Raw genomic sequence first — 20,211 nt, forward strand, 5'->3', positions numbered from 1 at the left:
ACCAGATTAATAGTTTCACCTGCAAACCGTTCCCTTTTTTCTAGATGAACGTTCGTCTCTCCACATGTTCATTTCTGAGAGATAAGTGAGGGTGAAAGCCGTCCTTCACCTAGCTTGTTGGGAACACAAAGATTCTTTTAAGTTGCAAACTCCTCTCCATGCATATATATGGAGAGGTACTAGCTCCAAATGTGTTTTACAGGGAAAACTGCAGGAATTTCAAACCGGCACTACGAAACATACTATGAAACCATAGTAAAAGATTTACTGAAACCCGTTCCCTTTGTGCGAGATGTACGAAAGTCTCCCCACATGCTCAATTCTGAGAGATAAGTGTGTGTGAAAGCCGTCCTTCACATAGATTGTTGGGAATAAATGTAGCTTTTCAGCTGCAAACTCCTCTCCACAAATATATATGGGGAAGTACTAGCTCCAAATCGGTTATACAGTGAAAACTGCAGGAAATTCAAACCGGAACTACGAAACAGGCTGAGAAACAAGAGTAATAGTTTCTCCTGCAAACCGTTCCGTTTGTGTTAGATGAACGAACGTCTCTGCACATGCTCAGTTCTGAGATATAAGGGTTTTTTAAAGCCATCCTTCACCTAGCATGTTGGGAACACAAAGTTTCTTCTCAGTAGCAAAATCCACTCCATACATTTACATTGGATATTTCTAGATCCAACTCGGTTTTACAGTGGAATCTGTAATAAATTCAAACCTTCATTAGGAAACAGAATGAGAAACCAGAGTAAAAGTTTCTCCTGCAAACTTTCCCATTGTGCTAGATGAACTAATGTCTCTCCACATGCTCAGTTCTGAGAGATAAGTGTGTGTGAAACCGTCCTTCAAACTTGTTGGGAACACAAAGTTTCTTTTAAGTTGCAAACTCCAAACCATACATTTACATGGGGAGGTTCAAGGTCCAACTCGATTTTACAGTGAAAACTGCAGGAAATTCAAACCGGCACTAGGAAACAGACTGAGAAACCAGAGAAAAAGTTTTACCTGCAGCCCCTTCCCTTTTGTGCTAGATGAACGAACGCCTCTCCACATGCTCAGTTCTGAGAGATAGTTGTGTGTGAAAGCCGTCCTTCACCTAGTTTGTTGGAAACACAAAGTTTCTTTACATTTGCAAACTCCACTCCATAAATGTATATGGGGATGTACTAGCTCCAACTCTGTTTTACAGTGAAACGGCAGGAACTTCAAACCGGAACTAGGAAACAGACAGAGAAAAAAGAGTAAAATTTCTTCCTGCAACCCGTTCCTTGGTGCTAGATGAACGAAAGTCTCTCCATATGCTAAGTTCTGAGAGATATGTGTGTGTGAAAGCCGTTCTTCACCTAACTTGTTGGGAATAAAAGTTCCTTTTCAGCTGCAAACTCCACTCCTTAAATATATATGGGAAAGTACTAGCTCTAACACGGTTTTACAGTGAAAATTGCAGGAACTTCAAACCGGCACTAGGAAACAGACTGAGAAACAAGAGTAATAGTTTCTCCTGCAAACCGTTCCCTTTTTGCTGGATTACCGAAAGTCTCTCCACATGCTCAGTTCTGAGAGATAAGTGTGTGTGAAAGCCGTACTTCAACTTGCTTGTTGGGAACAAAAGTTCCTTTTCAGTTGCAAACTCAACTCCATAAATTTATATGGGGAGGTACTTGCCCCAACTCGGTTTTACAGTGAAAACGGCAGGAACTTCCAACAGGAACTAGGAAACAGACTGAGAACAAGAGTAATAGTTTCTCCTACAAACCGTTCCTTTTGTGTTAGATGAACGAAAATCTCTACTCAAGCTCAGTTCTGAGATATAAGTGTTTTTGAAAGCCATCATTCACCTAGCTTGTTGGGAACACAAAGTTTCTTCTCAGTTGCAAACTCCACTCCAAACATATATATGGGGAGTTACTAGCTCCAACACAGTTTTACAGTGAAAAATGCAGGAACATCAAACCGGCACTTTGAAACAGACTTAGATCTCAGAGTAAAAGTTAACCCTGCAACCCGTTCACTTTGTGCTAGATGAACGAATGTCTCTCCACATGCTCATTTCTGAGAGATAAGTGTGTGTGAATGCAGTACTTCAACTAGCTTGTTGGGAACACAAACATTCTTTCGAGTTGCAAATTCCAATCCATATATTTACATTGGGATGTTCTAGTTCCAAATCTTTTTTACAGTGAAAACTGCAGGAAATTCAAACCGGAACTAGGAAACAGACTGAGAAACCAGAGAAATAGTTTTACCTGCAAAACGTTCCCTTTGTGCTAGATGAACGAACGTCACTCCACATGCTCATTTCAGAGAGATAAGAGAGGGTTAAAGCCGTTCTTCACCTAGCTGGTTGGGAACACAAAGTTTCTTTTCAGTTGCAAACTCCTCTCCATACATATATATGGGAAGGTACTAGCTCCAACTCGGTTTTACAGTGAAAACTGCAGGAACTTCAAACCGGCACTACGAAACAGACTATGAAACCATAGTTAAAGTTTTCCTGAAACCCGTTCCTTTGTGCTAGATGAACGAACGTCTCTCCACATGCTCAGTTCTGAGAGATAAGTGTGTGTGAAACCCGTCCTTCACCTAGCTTGTTTGGAACACAAAGTTGGTTTTCATTTGAAAACTCCCCTCGAAACATATATATGGGTATTTATTAGCTCAAACTCGGTTTTACAGTGAAAATTGCAGGAAATTCAAACCGGCACTAGGAAACAGACTGAGAAACCAGAGTAATAGTTTAACCTGCAAACCGATCCCTTTGTGCTAGATGAAAGAAATTCTCTCCAGAATCTCATTTCTGAGAGACAAGTGTGTGTGAAAGCCGTCCATCACCTAGCTTGTTGGGAACACAGATTTTCTTTTCAGTTGCAAACTCCACTCCATAAATATATATTTGGAGGTACTAGCACCAATTCTGTTTTACAGTGAAAACGGCAGGAACTTCAACCAGGCACTACAAAACAGACTGAGAAAACAGAGTAAAATTTCCACCTGCAACCCGTTCCCGTTGTGCTAGATGAACGAACGTTCTCCACATGATCATTTCTTAGAGATAAGTGTGTGTGAAAGCAGTCCTTCACCTAGCTTTTTGGAACACAAAGATTCTTTTCAGTTGCAAACTCCACTCCATACATATATATGGGGATGTACTTGCTCCAACATGATTTAAAAGTGAAAACGGCAGGAATTTCAAACCGGCGCTAGGAAACACACTGAGAAACCAGAGTAATAGTTTCTCAAGAAACCCGTTCCCTTTGTGCTAGATGAAAGAATTTCTCTACAGAAGCTCATTTCTGAGTGATAAGTGTGTGTGAAAGCCGTCCTACACCTAGCTTGTTGGGAACACAAAGTTTCTATTCAATAGCTATCTCCACTCCATACATATATATGGGGAGGTACTAGTTCCAACTCGATTTTACAGTGAAAACTACAGGAACTTCAAACAGGCACTAGGAAACAGACTGAAAAACCAGATTAATAGTTTCACCTGCAAACCGTTCCCTTTTTTCTAGATGAACGTTCGTCTCTCCACATGCTCATTTCTGAGAGATAAGTGAGGGTGAAAGCCGTCCTTCACCTAGCTTGTTGGGAACACAAAGATTCTTTTAAGTTGCAAACTCCTCTCCATGCATATATATGGAGAGGTACTAGCTCCAAATCTGTTTTACAGGGAAAACTGCAGGAATTTCAAACTGGCACTAGGAAACATACTATGAAACCATAGTAAAAGATTTACTGAAACCCGTTCCCTTTGTGCTAGATGAACGAAAGTCTCCCCACATGCTCAATTCTGAGAGATAAGTGTGTGTGAAAGCCGTCCTTCACATAGATTGTTGGGAATAAATGTAGCTTTTCAGCTACAAACTCCTCTCCACAAATATATATTGGGAAGCACTAGCTCCAAATCGGTTATACAGTGAAAACTGCAGGAATTTCAAACCGGCACTAGGAAACAGACTGAGAAACAAGAGTAACAGTTTCTCCTGCAAACCGTTCCTTGGTGCTAGATGAACGAAAGTCTCTCCACATGCTCATTTCTGAGAGATAAATGTGTGTGAAAGCCTTCCTTCAACTAGTTTGTTGGGAACAAAAGTTCCTTTTCAGTTGCATACTACACACCATAAAAATATATGGGGTGGTACTAGCACCAACTCGTTTTTACAGTGAAAACGGCAGGAACTTCAAACCGGCACTAGGAAACAGGCTGAGAAACAAGAGTAATAGTTTCTACTGCAAACCGTTCCGTTTGTGTTAGATGAACGAACGTCTCTGCACATGCTCAGTTCTGAGATATAAGGGTTTTTGAAAGCCATCCTTCACCTAGCATGTTGGGAAAACAAAGTTTCTTCTCAGTAGCAAAATCCACTCCATACATTTACATGGGATATTTCTAGATCCAACTCGGTTTTACAGTGGAATCTGTAATTACTTCAAACCTTCATTAGGAAACAGAATGAGAAACAATAGTAAAAGTTTTACTGAAACCCGTTCCTTTGTGCTAGATGAAAGAACGTCTCTCCACATTCTCAGTTCTGAGAGAAAAGTGTGTGTGAATGCCGTACTTCAACTAGCTTGTTGGGAACACAAAGTTTCTTTAGAGTTGCAAATACCAATCCATACATTTACATGGGGATGTTCTAGTTCCAAATCTGTTTTACAGTGAAAACTGCAGGAAATTCAAACCGGAACTAGGAAACAGACTGAGAAACCAGAGAAATAGTTTTACCTGCAAAACGTTCCCTTTGTGCTAGATGAACGAACGTCTCTCCACATGCTCAGTTCTGACAGATAAGTGAGGGTGAAAGCCGTTCTTCACCTAGCTGGTTGGGAACACAAAGTTTCTTTTCAGTTGCAAACCCCTCTCCATACATATATATGGGAAGGTAATAGCTCCAACTCGGTTTTACAGTGAAAACTGCAGGAACTTCAAACCGGCACTACGAAACAGACTATGAAACCATAGTAAAAGTTTTCCTGAAACCCGTTCCTTTGTGCTAGATGAACGAACGTCTCTCCACATGCTCAGTTCTGGGAGATAAGTGTGTGTGAAAGCCATCATTCACCTAGCTTGTTGGGAACACAATGTTGGTTTTCATTTGAAAACTCCACTCGAAACATATATATGGGTATTTATTAGCTCAAACTCGGCTTTACAGTGAAAACTGCAGGAAATTCAAACCGGCACTAGGAAACAGACTGAGAAATCAGAGTAACAGTTTCTCATGAAACCCGTTCCCTTTGTGCTAGATGAAAGAATTTCTCTACAGAAGCTCATTTCTGAGAGACAAGTGTGTGTGAAAGCCGTCCTACACCTAGCTTGTAGGGAAACAAAGTTTATTTTCAATAGCAATCTCCACTCCATACATATATATGGGGAGGTACTATCTCCAACTCGAATTTACTGTGAAAACTGCAGGAACTTCAAACAGGCACTAGGAAACAGACTGAAAAACGAGATTAATAGTTTCACCTGCAAACCGTTCGCTTTGTGCTAGATGAACAATCGTCTCTCCACATGCTCATTTCTGAGAGATAATTGAGGGTTAAAGCCGTCCTTCAACTAGCTTCTTGGGAACACAAATTTCTTATAAGTTGCAAATTCCACTCCATATATATATATGGGGATGTACTTGCTCCAACTTGATTTTACAGTGAAAAAGGCAGGAATTTCAAATTGGCGCGAGGAAACACACTGAGAAACCAGAGTAATAGTTTCTCAAGAAACCCGTTCCCTTTGTGCTAGATGAAAGAATTTCTCTACAGAAGCTCATTTCTGAGAGATAAGTGTGTGTGAAAGCCGTCCTACACCTAGCTTGTTGGGAACACAAAGTTTCTATTCAATAGCAATCTCCACTCCATACATATATATGGGGAGGTACTAGTTCCAACTCGATTTTACAGTGAAAACTACAGGAACTTCAAACAGGCACTAGGAAACAGACTGAAAAACCAGATTAATAGTTTCACCTACAAACCGTTCCCTTTTTTCTAGATGAACGTTCGTCTCTCCACATGCTCATTTCTGAGAGATAAGTGAGGGTGAAAGCCGTCCTTCACCTAGCTTGTTGGGAACACAAAGATTCTTTTAAGTTGCAAACTCCTCTCCATGCATATATATGGAGAGGTACTAGCTCCAAATGTGTTTTACAGGGAAAACTGCAGGAATTTCAAACCGGCACTAGGAAACATACTATGAAACCATAGTAAAAGATTTACTGAAACCCGTTCCCTTTGTGCTAGATGAACGAAAGTCTCCCCACATGCTCAAATCTGAGAGATAAGTGTGTGTGAAAGCCGTCCTTCACATAGATTGTTGGGAATAAATGTAGCTTTTCAGCTGCAAACTCCTCTCCACAAATATATACGGGGAAGTACTAGCTCCAAATCGGTTATACAGTGAAAACTGCAGGAAATTCAAACCGGCACTAGGAAACAGGCTGAGAAACAAGAGTAATAGTTTCTCCTGCAAACCGTTCCGTTTGTGTTAGATGAACGAACGTCTCTGCACATGCTCAGTTCTGAGATATAAGGGTTTTTTAAAGCCATCCTTCACCTAGCATGTTGGGAACACAAAGTTTCTTCTCAGTAGCAAAATCCACTCCATACATTTACATGGGATATTTCTAGATCCAACTCGGTTTTACAGTGGAATCTGTAATAAATTCAAACCTTCATTAGGAAACAGAATGAGTAACCAGAGTAAAACTTTCTCCTGCATACTTTCCCATTATGCTAGATGAACTAATGTCTCTCCACATGCTCAGTTCTGAGAGATAAGTGTGTGTGAAACCGTCCTTCAAACTTGTTGGGAACACAAAGTTTCTTTTAAGTTGCAAACTCCAAACCATACATTTACATGGGGAGGTTCAAGGTCCAACTCGATTTTACAGTGAAAACTGCAGGAAATTCAAACCGGCACTAGGAAACAGACTGAGAAACCAGAGAAAAAGTTTTACCTGCAGCCCCTTCCCTTTTGTGCTAGATGAACGAACGCCTCTCCACATGCTCAGTTCTGAGAGATAGTTGTGTGTGAAAGCCGTCCTTCACCTAGTTTGTTGGAAACACAAAGTTTCTTTACATTTGCAAACTCCACTCCATAAATGTATATGGGGATGTACTAGCTCCAACTCTGTTTTACAGTGAAAACGGCAGGAACTTCAAACCGGAACTAGGAAACAGACAGAGAAAAAAGAGTAAAATTTCTTCCTGTAACCCGTTCCTTGGTGCTAGATGAACGAAAGTCTCTCCATATGCTAAGTTCTGAGAGATATGTGTGTGTGAAAGCCGTTCTTCACCTAGCTTGTTGGGAATAAAAGTTCCTTTTCAGCTGCAAACTCCACTCCATAAATATATATGGGAAGGTACTAGCTCTAACACGGTTTTACAGTGAAAATTGCAGGAACTTCAAACCGGCACTAGGAAACAGACTGAGAAACAAGAGTAATAGTTTCTCCTGCAAACCGTTCCCTTTTTGCTGGATTACCGAAAGTCTCTCCACATGCTCAGTTCTGAGAGATAAGTGTGTGTGAAAGCCGTACTTCAACTTGCTTGTTGGGAACAAAAGTTCCTTTTCAGTTGCAAACTCAACTCCATAAATTTATATGGGGAGGTACTTGCCCCAACTCGGTTTTACAGTGAAAACGGCAGGAACTTCCAACAGGAACTAGGAAACAGACTGAGAACAAGAGTAATAGTTTCTCCTACAAACCATTCCTTTTGTGTTAGATGAACGAAAATCTCTACTCAAGCTCAGTTCTGAGATATAAGTGTTTTTGAAAGCCATCATTCACCTAGCTTGTTGGGAACACAAAGTTTCTTCTCAGTTGCAAACTCCACTCCAAACATATATATGGGGAGTTACTAGCTCCAACACAGTTTTACAGTGAAAAATGCAGGAACATCAAACCGGCACTTTGAAACAGACTTAGATCTCAGAGTAAAAGTTAACCCTGCAACCCGTTCACTTTGTGCTAGATGAACGAATGTCTCTCCACATGCTCATTTCTGAGAGATAAGTGTGTGTGAATGCAGTACTTCAACTAGCTTGTTGGGAACACAAACATTCTTTCGAGTTGCAAATTCCAATCCATATATTTACATGGGGATGTTCTAGTTCCAAATCTTTTTTACAGTGAAAACTGCAGGAAATTCAAACCGGAACTAGGAAACAGACTGAGAAAACAGAGAAATAGTTTTACCTGCAAAACGTTCCCTTTGTGCTAGATGAACGAACGTCTCTCCACATGCTCATTTCAGAGAGATAAGTGAGGGTTAAAGCCGTTCTTCACCTAGCTGGTTGGGAACACAAAGTTTCTTTTCAGTTGCAAACTCCTGTCCATACATATATATGGGAAGGTACTAGCTCCAACTCGGTTTTACAGTGAAAACTGCAGGAACTTCAAACCGGCACTACGAAACAGACTATGAAACCATAGTAAAAGTTTTCCTGAAACCCGTTCCTTTGTGCTAGATGAACGAACGTCTCTCCACATGCTCATTTCTGAGAGATAAGTGTGTGTGAAAGCCGTCCTTCACCTAGCTTGTTTGGAACACAAAGTTGGTTTTCATTTGAAAACTCCCCTCGAAACATATATATGGGTATTTATTAGCTCAAACTCTGTTTTACAGTGAAAATTGCAGGAAATTCAAACCGGCACTAGGAAACAGACTGAGAAACCAGAGTAATAGTTTAACCTGCAAAACGATCCCTTTGTGCTAGATGAAAGAAATTCTCTCCAGAATCTCATTTCTGAGAGACAAGTGTGTGTGAAAGCCGTCCTTCACCTAGCTTGTTGGGAACACAGATTTTCTTTTCAGTTGCAAACTCCACTCCATACCTATATATGTGGAGGTACTAGCAACAATTCTGTTTTACAATGAAAACGGCAGGAACTTCAACACGGCACTACAAAACAGACTGAGAAAACAGAGTAAAATTTCCACCTGCAACCTCTTCCCGTTGTGCTAGTTGAACGAACGTTCTCCACATGATCATTTCTTACAGATAAGTGAGGGTGAAAGCCGTCCTTCACCTAGCTGGTTGGGAACACAAAGTACCTTTTCAGTTGCAAATTCCTCTCCATATATTTATATGGGGAGGTACTAGCTCCAAATCCGTTTTACAGTGAAAATTGCAGGATGTTCATACCGGCTCAAGTAAACAGACTGAGGAACTAGAGTAAAAGTTTCTCCTGCAACCCGTTCCCGTTTGCAAGATGAACGAACTTTTCTCTACAAGCTCAGATTGAGTGATAAGTGTGTGTGAAAGGCGCACTTCACCTAGCTTGTTGGGAACACAAGTTTTCTTTTCAGTTGCAAATACCACTCCATATATATATGAGGGGAGGTACTAGCTCCAAATCAGTTTTATAGTGAAAACTGCAGGAAATTCAAACCGGCACTAGGAAACAGACTGAGAAACCAGAGTAAATGTTTCTACTGCAGCCCGTCCCCCTTTTTGCTAGATGAACAAACGTATCTCCGCATGTTCATTTCTGAGAGATAATTGTGTGTGAAAGCCATACTTATCGTAGCTTTTTGGGAACACAAAGTTTCTTTTCAGTTGCAAACTCCACTGCATACATATATATGGGGAGGTACTATCTCCAACTCGGTTTTACAGTGAAAACTGCAGGAACTTCCAAACGGCACTAGGAAACAGACTGAGATACCAGAGTAAAAGTTCTCCTGCAATCCGTTCCCGTTGTGCTAGATGAACGTACGTCTCTCCACATGCTCAGTTTGGAGGGATAAGTGTGTGTGAAAGCTGTCCTTCACCTAGCTTTTTGGGAACACCAATTTCTTTTCAGTTGCAAACTACACTCCATATATATATATTGGGAATTATCAGTTCTATCTTGGTTTTACAGTGAAAACGGCAGGAATTTCAAACCGGCACTAGGAAACACACTGAGACCAGAGTAATAGTTTCTCATGCAAACCATTCCCTTTGTGGTAGATGAACGAAATTCTCTCCACAAGCTCATTTCTGAGAGATAAGTGTGTGTGAAAGCCGTTCTTTAGCTAGCTTGTTGGGAACATAAAGTTCCTTTTCAGTTGCAAATCCTCTCCATACATTTATATGGGGAGGTACTAGCTCCAAACGTGTTTTACAGTGAAAACTGCATGATGTTCATACCGGCTCAAGGAAACAGACTGAGAAACCAGAGTAAAAGTTTCTCCTGCAAAGCTTTCCCATTGTGCTAGATGAACGAATGTCTCTCCACATGCTCAGTTCTGAGAGATAAGTGTGTGTGAAAACCGTCCTTCAAGCTTGTTGGGAACACAAAGTTTCTTTTATGTTGCAAACTCCAAACCATACATTTACATTGGGAGGTTCAAGGTCCAACTCGGTTTTACAGTGAAAACTGCAGGAAATTCAAACCGGCGCTAGGAAACAGACTGAGAAACCAGAGTAAAAGTTTTACCTGCAGCCCCTTCCCTTTGTGCTAGATGAACGAACGTCTCTAAACATGTTCAGTTCTAGAGATAGTTGTGTGTGAAAGCCGTCCTTCACATAGCTTGTTGGAAACACAAAGTTTCTTTACAATTGAAAACTCCCCTCCATAAATATATATGGGGATGTACTAGCTCCAACTCGGTTTTACAGTGAAAACGGCAGGAACTTCAAACCGGAACTAGGAAACAGACAGAGAAAAAAGAGTAAAATTTCTTCCTGCAACCCGTTCCTTGGTGCTAGATGAACGAAAGTCTCTCCACATGCTCAGTTCTGAGAGATAAGTGTGTGTGAAAGCCGTCCTTCACCTAGCTTGTTGGGAACAAAATTCCCTTTTCAGTTGCAAACTCAAATCCATAAATTTATATGGGGTGGTACTTGCCCCAACTCGTTTTTACAGTGAAAACGGCAGGATCTTCCAACTGACACTAGGAAACAGACTGAGAAACAAGAGTAAAAGTTTCTCCTACAAACCGTTCCCTTTGTGTTAGATGAACGAACGTCTCTACACAAGCTCAGTTCTGAGATATAAGTGTTTTTGAAAGCCATTATTCACCTAGCTTGTTGGGAACACAAAGTTTCTTCTCAGTTGCAAACTCCACTCCATACATATATATGGGGAGTTACTAGCTCCAACACAGTTTTACAGTGAAAAATGCAGGAACATCAAACGGGCACTTTGAAACAGACTTAGATCCCAGAGTAAAAGTTACTCCTGCAACCCGTTCAATTTATGCTAAATGAACGAATGTCTCTCCACATGCTCAGTTCTGTGAGATAACTGTTTGTGAAAGCCATAATTCACCTAGCTTGTTGGGAACACAAAGTTTCTCCTCAGTTGAAAACTACACTCCATACATATATATGGTTAGGTACTAGCTCCAACTCGGTTTTACAGTGAAAACTGTAGGAAATTCAAACCGGCACTAGGAAACAGACTGAGAAACCAGAGTAATAGTACATCCTGCAACCCGTTCCCATTGTGCTAGATGAAAGAACGTCTCTCCACATTCTCTGTTCTGAGATATAAGTGTGTGTGAATGCCGTAATTCAACTAGCTTGTTGGGAACACAAAGTATCTTTCGAGTTGAAAATTCCAATCCATATATTTACATGGGGATGTTCTAGTTACAAATCTGTTTTACAGTGAAAACTGCAGGAAATTCAAACCGGAACTAGGAAACAGACTGAGAAAACAAAGAAATAGTTTTACCTGCAAACCGTTCCCTTTGTGCTAGATGAACGAAAGTCTCTCCACATGCTCAGTTCTGAGATATAAGTGTGTGTGAAAGCCGTCCTTCACCTAGCTTGTAGGGAACACAAAGTTTCTTTTCAGTTGCAAACTCCACTCCATACATATATATGGGGAGGTACTAGCTCCAAATCGGTTTTACAGTGAAAACTGCAGGAACTTCAAACCGGCACTACAAAACAGACTATGAAACCATAGTAAAAGTTTTCCTGAAACCCGTTCTTTTGTGCTAGATGAACGAACGTCTCTCCACATGCTCAAATCTGAGAGATAAGTGTGTGTGAAAGCCGTCCTTCACCTAGCTTGTTGGGAACACAATGTTGGTTTTCATTTGAAAACTCCACTCGAAACATATATATGGTTATTTATTAGCTCAAACTCGGTTTTACAGTGAAAACTGCAGGAAATTCACACCGGCACTAGGAAACAGACTGAGAAACCAGAGTAATAGTTTAACCTGCAAACCGATCCCTTTGTGCTAGATGAAAGAAATTCTCTCCAGATTCTCATTTCTGAGAGAGAAGTGTGTGTGAAAGCCGTCCATCACCTAGCTTGTTGGGAACACAGATTTTCTTTTCAGTTGCAAACTCCACTCCATACATATATATGTGGAGGTACTAGCACCAATTCTGTTTTACAGTGAAAACGGCAGGAACTTCAAACAGGCACTACAAAACAGACTGAGAAAACAGTAAAATTTCCACCTGCAACCCGTTCCCGTTGTGCTAGATGAACGAACGTTCTCCACATGATCATTTCTTAGAGATAATTGTGTGTGAAAGCAGTCCTTCACCTAGCTTTTTGGAAGACAAAGATTCTTTTCAGTTGCAAACTCCACTCCATACATATATATGGGGATGTACTTGCTCCAACATGTTTTAAAAGTGAAAACGGCAGGAATTTCAAACCGGTGCTAGGAAACACACTGAGAAACCAGAGTAATAGTTTCTCATGCAAACCGTTCCCTTTGTGCTAGATGAAAGAAATTCTCTCCAGAAGCTCATTTCTGAGAGATATGTGTGTGTGAAACCGTCCTTTACCTAGCTTGTAGGGAACACAAAGTTACTTTTCAATAGCTATCTCCACTCCATACATTTATATGGGGAGGTACTAGCTCCAACTCTATTTTACAGTGAAAACTGCAGGAACTTCAAACAGGCACTAGGAAACAGACTGAAAAACCAGAGTAATAGTTTCACCTGCAAACCGTTCCCTTTGTGCTAGATGAACAAACGTCTCTCGACATGCTCATTTCTGAGAGATACGTGAGGGTGAAAGCCGTCCTTCACCTAGCTGGTTGGGAACACAAAGTACCTTTTCAGTTGCAAATTCCTCTCCATATATTTATATGGGGAGGTACTAGCTCCAAATCCGTTTTACAGTGAAAATTGCAGGATGTTCATACCGGCTCAAGTAAACAGACTGAGGAACCAGAGTAAAAGTTTCTCCTGCAACCCGTTCCCTTTTGCAAGATGAACGAACGTTTCTCTACAAGCTCAGTTTGAGAGATAAGTGTGTGTGAAAGGCGCACTTCACCTAGCTTGTTGGGAACACAAGTTTTCTTTTCAGTTGCAAATCCCACTCCATATATATATGAGGGGAGGTACTAGCTCCAAATCAGTTTTATAGTGAAAACTGCAGGAAATTCAAACCGGCACTAGGAAACAGACTGAGAAACCAGAGTAAATGTTTCTACTGCAGCCCGTTCCCCTTTTTGCTAGATGAACGAACGTATCTCCGCATGTTCATTTCTGAGAGATAATTGTGTGTGAAAGCCGTACTTATCGTAGCTTTTTGGGAACACAAAGTTTCTTTTCAGTTGCAAACTCCACTGCATACATATATATGGGGAGGTACTAGTTCCAACTCGGTTTTACAGCGAAAACTGCAGGAACATCCAAACGGCACTAGGAAACAGACTGAGATACCAGAGTAAAAGTTCCCCTGCAATCCATTCCCGTGTTGCTAGATGAACGTACTTCTATCCACATGCTCAGTTTGGAGGGATAAGTGTGTGTGAAGGCTGTCCTTCACCTAGTTTTGGGAACACCAATTTCTTTTCAGTTGCAAACTCCACTCCATATATATATATGGGGAATTAGCAGCTCTATCTTGGTTTTACAGTGAAAACGGCAGGAATTTCAAACCGGCACTAGGAAACACACTGAGACCAGAGTAATAGTTTCTCATGCAAACCATTCCCTTTGTGCTAGATGAACGAAATTCTCTCCACAAGCTCATTACTGAGAGATAAGTGTGTGTGAAAGCCGTTCTTTAACTAGCTTGTTTGGAACATAAAGTTCCTTTTCAGTTGCAAATCCTCTCCATACATTTATATGGGGAGGTACTAGCTCCAAACGTGTTTTACAGTGAAAACTGCATGATGTTCATATCGGCTCAAGGAAACAGACTGAGAAACCAGAGTAAAAGTTTCTCCTGCAAAGCTTTCCCATTGTGCTAGATGAACGAATGTCTCTCCACATGCTCAGTTCTGAGAGATAAGTGTGTGTGAAAACCGTCCTTCACGCTTGTTGGGAACACAAAGTTTCTTTTATGTTGCAAACTCCAAACCATACATTTACATTGGGAGGTTCAAGGTCCAACTCGGGTTTACAGTGAAAACTGCAGGAAATTCAAACCGGCACTAGGAAACAGACTGAGAAACCAGAGTAAAAGTTTTACCTGCAGCCCCTTCCCTTTTTGCTAGATGAACGAACGTCTCTAAACATGCTCAGTTCTAGAGATAGTTGTGTGTGAAAGCCGTCCTTCACCTAGCTTGTTGGAAACACAAATTTTCTTTACAATTGAAAACTCCACTCCATAAATATATATGGGGATGTACTAGCTCCAACTCGGTTTTACAGTGAAAACGGCAGGAACTTCAAACCGGAACTAGGAAACAGACAGAGAAAAAAGAGTAAAATTTCTTCCTGCAGCCCGTTCCTTGGTGCTAGATGAACGAAAGTCTCTCCACATGCTAAGTTCTGAGAGATATGTGTGTGTGAAAGCCGTCCTTCACCTAGCTTGTTGAGAATAAAAGTTCCTTTTCAGCTGCAAACTCCACTCCATAAATATATATGGGAAGGTACTAGCTCTAACACGGTTTTACAGTGAAAATTTAAGGAACTTCAAACCGGCACTAGGAAACAGACTGAGAAACAAGAGTAATAGTTTCTCCTGCAAACCGTTCCATTTTTGCTGGATTACCGAAAGTCTCTCCACATGCTCAGTTCTGAGAGATAAGTGTGTGTGAAAGCGGTCCTTCACCTAGCTTGTTGGGAACAAAAGTCCCTTTTCAGTTGCAAACTCAACTCCATAAATTTATATGGGGTGGTACTTGCCCCAACTCGTTTTTACAGTGAAAACGGCAGGAACTTCCAACTGGCACTAGGAAATAGACTGAGAAACAAGAGTAATAGTTTCTCCTACAAACCGTTCCCTTTGTGTTAGTTGAACGAACGTCTCTACACAAGCTCAGTTCTGAGATATAAGTGTTTTTGAAAGCCATCATTCACCTAGCTTGTTGGAACACAAAGTTTCTTCTCAGTTGCAAACTCCACTCCAAATATATATATGGGGAGTTTCTAGCTCCAACACAGTGTTACAGTGAAAAATGCAGGAACATCAAACCGGCACTTTGAAATAGACTTAGATCCCAGAGTAAAAGTTACTCCTCCAACCCGTTCAATTTATGCTAGATGAACGAATGTCTCTCCACATGCTCAGTTCTGAGAGATAAGTATTTGTGAAAGCCATACTTCACCTAGCTTGTTGGGAACACAAAGATTCTCCTCAGTTGAAAACTACACTCCATACATATATATGGTAATGTACTAGCTGCAACTCTGTTTTACAGTGACAACTGTAGGAACTTCAAACCGGCACTAGGAAACAGACTGAGAAACCAGAGTAATAGTACATCGTGCAACCCGTTCCCATTGTGCTAAATGAAAGAACGTCTCTCCACATTCTCTGTTCTGAGAGATAAGTGTGTGTGAATGCCGTACTTCAACTAGCTTGTTGGGAACACAAAGTTTCTTTCGAGTTGCAAATTCCAATCCATACATTTACATGGGGATGTTCTAGTTCCAAATCTGTTTTACAGTGAAAACTGCAGGAAATTCAAACTGGAACTAGGAAACAGACTGAGAAACCAGAGAAATAGTTTTACCTGCAAACCGTTCCCTTTGTGCTAGATGAACGAAAGTCTCGCCACATGCTCAGTTCTGAGAGATAAGTGAGGGTGAAATCCGTTCTTCCCCTAGCTGTTTGGGAACACAAAGTTTCTTTTCAGTTGCAAACCCCTCTCCATACATATATATGGGAAAGTACTAGCTCCAACTCGGTTTTACAGTGAAAACTGAAGGAACTTCAAACCGGCACTAGGAAACAGACTATGAAACCATAGTAAAAGTTTTCCTGAAACCCGTTCCTTTGTGCTAGATGAACAAACGTCTCTCCAGATGCTCAGTTCTGAGAGATAAATGTGTGTGAAAGCCGTCCTTCACCTAACTTGTTGGGAACACAAAGTTGGTTTTCATTTGATAACACCACTCGAAACATATATATGGGTATTTATTAGCTCAAACTCGGTTTTACAGTGAAAACTGCAGGAAATTCACACCGGCACTAGGAAACAGACTGAGAAACCAGAGTAATAGTTTAACCTGCAAACCGCTCCCTTTGTGCTAGATGAAAGAAATTCTCTCCAGAATCTTATTTCTGAGAGACAAGTGTGTGTGAAAGCCGTCCTTCACCTAGCTTGTTGGGAACACAGAGATTCTTTTCAGTTGCAAACTCCACTCCATACCTATATATGTGGAGGTACTAGCACCAATTCTGTTTTACAGTGAAAACGGCAGGAACTTCAACCCGGCACTACAAAACAGACTGAGAAACCAGAGTAAAAGATTCTCCTGAATCCCGTACCCTTTGTGCTAAATGAACGAACGTCTCTCCACATGCTCATCTCTGAGGGATAAGTGTGTGTGAAAGCCGTCCTTCACCTAGCTTGTTGGGAACACAAAGTTCCTATTCAGTTGCAATCTCCACTCCATATATATATATGAGGGGGTACTAGCACCAACTCTGTTTTACAGTGAAAACGGCAGGAACTTCAAACCGGCACTACGAAACCGACTGAGATAACAGAGTAAAAGTTCCACCTGCAACCCGTTCCCGTTGTGCTAGATGAACGAACGTCTCTCCACATGATTATTTCTTATAGATATGTGTGTGTGAAAGCAGTCCTTCACCTAGCTTTTTGGAACACAAAGATTCTTTTCAGTTGCAAACTCCACTCCATACATATATATGAGAATGTACTTGCTCCAACATGGTTTTAAGAGAAAACGGCAGGAATTTGAAACCGGCGCTAGGAAACACACTGAGAAACCAGAGTAATAGTTTCTCATGCATACAGTTCCCTTTGTGCTAGATGAAAGAAATTCTCTCCAGAAGCTCATTTCTGAGAGATAAGTGTGTGTGAAAGCCGTCCTTTACCATGCTTGTAGGGAACACAAAGTTACTTTTCAATAGCAATCTCCACTCCATACATTTATATGGGGAGGTACTAGCTCCAACTCGATTTTACAGTGAAAACTGCAGGAACTTCAAACAGGCACTAAGAAACAGACTGAAAAACCAGAGTAATAGTTTCACCTGCAAACCGTTCCCTTTGTGCTAGATGAACGAACGTCTCTCGACATGCTCATTTCTGAGAGATAAGTGAGGGTGAAAGCCGTCCTTCACCTAGCTGGTTGGGAACACAAAGTACCTTTTCAGTAGCAAATTCCTCTCCATATATTTATATGGGGAGGTACTAGCTCCAAATCCGTTTTACAGTGAAAATTGCAGGATGTTCATACCGGCTCAAGTAAACAGACTCAGGAACCAGAGTAAATGTTTCTCTTGCAACCCGTTCCCTTTTGTAAGATGAACGAACGTTTCTCTACAAGCTCAGTTTGAGAGATAAGTGTGTGTGAAAGGCGCACTTCACCTAGCTTGTTGGGAACACAAGTTTTCTTTTCAGTTGCAAATCCCACTCCATATATATATGAGGGGAGGTACTAGCTCCAACTCAGTTTTATAGTGAAAACTGCAGGAAATTCAAACCGGCACTAGGAAACAGACTGAGAAACCAGAGTAAATGTTTCTACTGCAGCCCGTTCCCCTTTTTGATAGATGAACGAACGTCTCTCCACTTGCTCAGTTGTGAGAGATAAGTGTGTGTGAAAGCCGTCCTTCACCTAGATTGTTGGGAACACAAAATTTCTTTTCAGTTGCAAAATCCACTGCATACATATATATGGGGAGGTACTAGCTCCAACTCGGTTTTACAGTGAAAACTGCAGGAACTTCCAAACGGCACTAGGAAACAGACTGAGATACCAGAGTAAAAGTTCTCCTGCAATCCGTTCCCGTTGTGCTAGATGAACGTACGTCTCTCCACATGCTCAGTTTGGAGGGATAAGTGTGTGTGAAAGCTGTCCTTCAACTAGCTATTTGGAAACACAAATTTCTTTTCAGTTGCAAACTCCACACCATACATATATATGGGGAATTAGCAGCTCTATCTTGGTTTTACAGTGAAAACGGCAGGAATTTCAAACCGGCACTAGGAAACACACTGAGACCAGAGTAATAGTTTCTCATGCAAACCGTTCCCTTTGTGCTAGATGAACGAAATTCTCTCCACAAGCTCATTTCTGAGAGATAAGTGTGAGTGAAAGCCGTTCTTCACCTAGCTTGTTGGGAACACAAAGTTCCTTTTCAGTTGCAAATCCTCTCCATACATTTATATGGGGAGGTACTAGCTCCAAACGTGTTTTACAGTGAAAACTGCATGATGTTCATACCGGCTCAAGGAAACAGACTGATAAACCAGAGTAAAAGTTTCTCCTGCAACCCGTTCCCTATTGCAAGATGAACGAACGTCTCTCCACAAGCTCAGTTTGAGAGATAAGTGTGTGTGAAAGCCGAACTTCACCTAGCTTGTTGGGGACACAAAGTTTCTTTTCAGTTGCAAATCCCACTCCATATATATATGATTGGAGGTACTAGCTCCAACTCAGTTTTACAGAGAAAACTGCAGGAAATTCAAACCGGCACTAGGAAACAGACTGAGAAACCAGAGTAAGTGTTTCTCCTGCAACCCGTTCCCCTTTTTGCTAGATGAACGAAAGTCTCTCCACATGTTCATTTCTGAGAGATATATGTGTGTGAAAGCCGTACTTATCGTAGCTTGTTGGGAACACAAAGTTTCTTTTCAGTGGCAAACTCCACTCCATACATATATAAAGGGAGGTACTAAATCCAACTCGGTTTTATAGTGAAAACTGCAGGAACTTCAAACAGGCACTAGGACACAGACTGAAAACCAGAGAAATAGATTTACCTGCAAACCATTCCCTTTGTGCTAGATGAACGAACGTCTCTCCACATGCTCAGTTCTGAGAGATTAATGTGTGTGAATACAGTCCTTCAACTAGCGTGTTGGGAACACAAAGTTTCTTTTCAGTTGCAAATTCCACTTCATATATATATATATGGGGAGGTACAAGGTACTACTTGTATTTACAATGAAAACGGCAGGAACTTCAAACAGGAACTAGGAAACAGACTGAGAAACAAGAGTACAAGTTTCTCCTGCAACAAATTACTTGGTGCTACATGAACGAAAGTCTCTCCACATGCACATTTCTGAGAGATATGTGTGTGTGAAAGCCGTCCTTCACCTAGTTTGTTGGGAACACAAAGTTTCTTTTCAGTTGCAAACTCCACACCATACATATATATGGGTATGTACTAGGTCCAACACGGTTTTACAGTGGAAAATTTAGGAAATTCAAACCGGCACTAGGAAACAGACTAAGAAACAAGAGTAAAAGTTTCCCCTGCAACCCGTTCCCTTTGTGCTAGATGAAAGAACGTCTCTACACATGCTCAGTTCTGAGAGATAAGTGTGTTTGAATACCGTTTTTCAACTAGCTTGTTGGGAACACAAAGTTTTTTTTCAGTTGCAAACTCCACACCATACATATATATGAGTAGGTACAAGCTTCAACTTGTATTTACAGTGAAAACGGCAGGAACTTCAAACAGGGACTAGGAAACATACTGAGAAACAAGAGTACAATTTTCTCCTGCAACACGTTCCTTGGTGCTAGATGAACGAAAGTCTCTCCACATGCTCAGTTCTGAGAGATAAGTGTGTGTGAAAGTCATACTTCACATAGCTTTTTGGGAACACAAAGTTTCTTTTCTGTTGCAAAATCCACTCCATACCTAAATATGGCAAGGTGCTAGCTCTATCTCGATTTTACACTGAAAACTGCAGGAAATTCAAACCGGCCCTAGGGAAGAGACTGAGAAACCATAGTAAATGTTTCTCCTGCAAACTGTTCCCTTTATGCTAGATGAACGAATGTTTCTAAACATGCTCAGTTCTGAGAGATATGTGTGTATGAAAGCCGCCTTTCACATAGCTTGTTGGGAACAC

The sequence above is a fragment of the Camelus dromedarius genome, unplaced genomic scaffold (assembly GCF_036321535.1).
Source record: "Camelus dromedarius isolate mCamDro1 unplaced genomic scaffold, mCamDro1.pat HAP1_SCAFFOLD_189, whole genome shotgun sequence".
Classification (NCBI taxonomy): Eukaryota; Metazoa; Chordata; class Mammalia; order Artiodactyla; family Camelidae; genus Camelus; species Camelus dromedarius.